This window comes from Elephas maximus, chromosome 10 (genome assembly GCF_024166365.1).
Source record: "Elephas maximus indicus isolate mEleMax1 chromosome 10, mEleMax1 primary haplotype, whole genome shotgun sequence".
In the NCBI taxonomy this organism is placed as follows: Eukaryota; Metazoa; Chordata; class Mammalia; order Proboscidea; family Elephantidae; genus Elephas; species Elephas maximus.
The window spans coordinates 29979759-29982938 of NC_064828.1; the positions used below are offsets into that span (position 1 = coordinate 29979759).

Here is a 3180-nt window from a genome sequence, read left to right on the forward strand (position 1 = left end):
ACCCCATACACAACAGAATGAAATATTGCCTGGTCCTAAGCAACCTTCACAATGCTTACTTTCTTTGAGCCTATTGTTGCAGCCACTGTGTCAGTCCACCTCGTTGAAGGTCTTCCTCTTTTTCACTGACCCTCTAATTTGCCAAGCATGATATTTTTCTCCAGAGACTCGTCCCACCTGATGACATGTCCAAAGTACATGAGATGAAGTCTAGCCATCCTCGCTTCTAAGGTGCATTCTGGCTATACAGATTTGTTTGTTCTACTGGCACTCCATAGCATATTCAGTATGCTTCACCAACACCGTAATTCAAAGGCATCAATTCTTCTTTGGTCTTCTTTACTCATTGTCTACCTTTCACATGCATATAAGGTGATTGAAAATACCATGGCTTGGTGTTAGACACACCTTAGTCCTCAAGGTAACACCTTTGCTTTATAACACTTTGAAGAGATCTTCTGCAGTAGATTTGCAAAATGCGATACGTCATTTGATTTCTTGACTGCTGCTTCAATAGGCATTGATTGTGGATCCAAATAAAATGAAATCCTTTACAACTTCAATATTTTCTCCATTTATGATGATGTTGCTTATAAGTCTAGTTGTGAGGATTTCTTTTTTATTGATGTGTAATCCATACTGAAGGTTGTAGTCTTTGATCTTCATCAGTAAGTGCTTCAAGTTCTCTTCACTTTCAGCAATCAAGATTGAGTCATCTGCGTATCGCAGGTTGTTAGTGAGTCTTCCTCCAGTCCTGATGCCATGTTCTTCCTCATATAGTCCAATTTCTTGAATTATCTGCTCAGCATGCAGATTGAATAAGTGTGGTGAAAAGATACAACCCTGACACATATCTTTTCTGATTTTAAACCACACAGTACCACATTCTTCTGTTCAAATAACTGCCTCTTGGTCTATGTACAGGGTCTACAGGAGCATAACTAAATGTTCTGGAATTTCCATTCATTGCAATGTCATCCATAATTTGTCATGGAGATGTTTATTATGGAATTATTGTGGAGATGTTTAGAGGGGACAAATCAAAAACCAAGGTCTAGATATTTTATTCTAAGGGAGTTCAGAAGCTACCTAAAGTCTATGTACAACAGAGGGAAATGATCTGATTTTCTTTGTTTAAAGCGTCACTTGGGCTCTGGCATGGAGGGCAGTGTGTTGTGAGGTAAGAATGGAAGCCAATTAAGACACTATCACAGTGGTCCATGGGAAAAAAAGATGACTCGAACTAGGGTGGAGGCAGTGTAGCTAGGAGAAGCTTAACCAAAGTTTTGTTAACAAGCATTTCATTTCTGATTGATCAGTGGGAACAAGCAGTTCATAAGCTCAGTTAAGTAATTATGAGGTGAAGATGTGAATTTGGAGGATCTGTGTCTGACCTTGTCATAGATACACAAGAGAGAATCCAAGAGTTGTATCTAAGTCATATGAAGAAGGATTGTTACCTGCATTGAGCCATTTTCCTGAACACAAAAGGCAAAGGGATTTCTTGAACCGTGGCTGTTTTCCAGGATAATAGGATTCAGGTAAAATTTAACATTGTCAGGTGATATATACATATGTATTCTACTAAGAGTAACTCTAATATAAATACCTCTACAGCACTGTACTTGAAGAGCTTATCAGTTCTGACCAAAAGTTTACTTGAGCCCTTAGTGAAAATGTGAATGAGAACAAAAAAGCGAGCTAGGAAATCTCTCAGCGTTGAATGAAAACAGTAGCAATTGATATTTAATTCTTTATTTTCTTTCCCAAGGTGTTTCAAATGTAAATCTGGGTCCCCATCTGTCTTTACACTGTTATTCAGTATTTGCTGGTCTTTTACAGCTCACAGACACATGAAAATCTTCAACACCCTCAACAACTCCAACACCATTGATGGCTTCATCCTCCTGGGCTTCACTTGCTCCAGGGAGGGTCAGATCCTCCTCTTTGTGCTCTTCTCTATTGTCTACCTCCTGACCCTCATGGGGAACGGTTCCATCATCTGTGCTGTGCGCTGGGATCAGAGACTCCACACACCCATGTACATCCTACTTGCCAACTTCTCCTTCCTGGAGATCTGCTATGTCACCTCCAGTATCCCCAAAATGTTGGCCAATTTCCTCTCTAAGACCAAAGTCATCTCCTTCTCTGGGTGCTTTCTCCAATTCTACTTTTTCTTCTCCCTGGGTTGTACAGAAGGCTTTTTCTTGACGGTTATGGCATTTGATCGATACCTTGCAATCTGCCGGCCTCTTCACTATTCAACCATTATGACTGGACGTCTCTGCATCAATCTTGTGGTCATTTGCTGGATATTTGCTTTCCTCTGGTTCTTGATTCCTGTTATCATCATTTCCCAAATGTCCTTTTGTGGATCCAGGATTATTGACCACTTCCTATGTGACCCGGGTCCCCTTCTAGCACTCACTTGCAAAAGAATTCCTGTGATGGAGCTTCTCTTCTCCACCTTAAATCCTCTCCTCATTATTATTCTTTTTCTTCATGATGGGATCCTACACTCTGGTCCTAAGAGCTGTACTAAGAGTCCCCTCAGCAGCTGGAAAAAGAAAAGCCTTCTCTATCTGTGGGTCTCATCTGGCTATGGTTTCACTTTTCTATGGCTCAGTACTGGTCATGTATGGGAGTCTATCATCTCAGCAAGAAGAAGGAATGCAGAAAATTGTGACGCTATTTTATTCTGTCTTGACCCCACTCCTTAACCCTGTGATATACAGTCTTAGGAACAAAGATATGAAAAGAGCCCTGCAGAAATTTCTGGGAATCCAAAAAAACAGTGTTAATCAAGAAGACCCTTGAGCAATATTAAACTCATATTTAATCTCTTGTTCAGATTAAAAAAAATGGTATAGTTCATATATTTGTTCATCCTAGTATTGATCCAAAACCTTAATCACCTGTAAGTCTGCTTCTACTGTCTATTTCTTCTCTGAGTTTTTGATCATTTAGAACTATTTCTTAGCAGGCCTCAATTTTTTTTTCTTTTTTTTGAATGCAGGACTTTGCATTTAAAAAATTCTGCAGACATTGTGTGTAGCAACCCAACCAAGATAAGGTGTTCTTTTTGCAGGTAGATAGAGTAGAGGTAGATAATTTTAATCCCATTTAAAAGTTATCTTTATGTGTTTTAAAGATGATCCATGTCAGTAGTGCTCTTTCTGC

The 3180-nt window shown here is 39.4% G+C and overlaps 1 pseudogene; it reads left to right on the forward strand.

Annotated features, from left to right (window-relative positions):
• The first annotated feature begins 1758 nt into the window (after positions 1 to 1758).
• LOC126083611 (olfactory receptor 11G2-like) lies at positions 1759 to 2817 on the forward strand (annotated as a pseudogene).
• Positions 2818 to 3180: the final 363 nt, after the last annotated feature.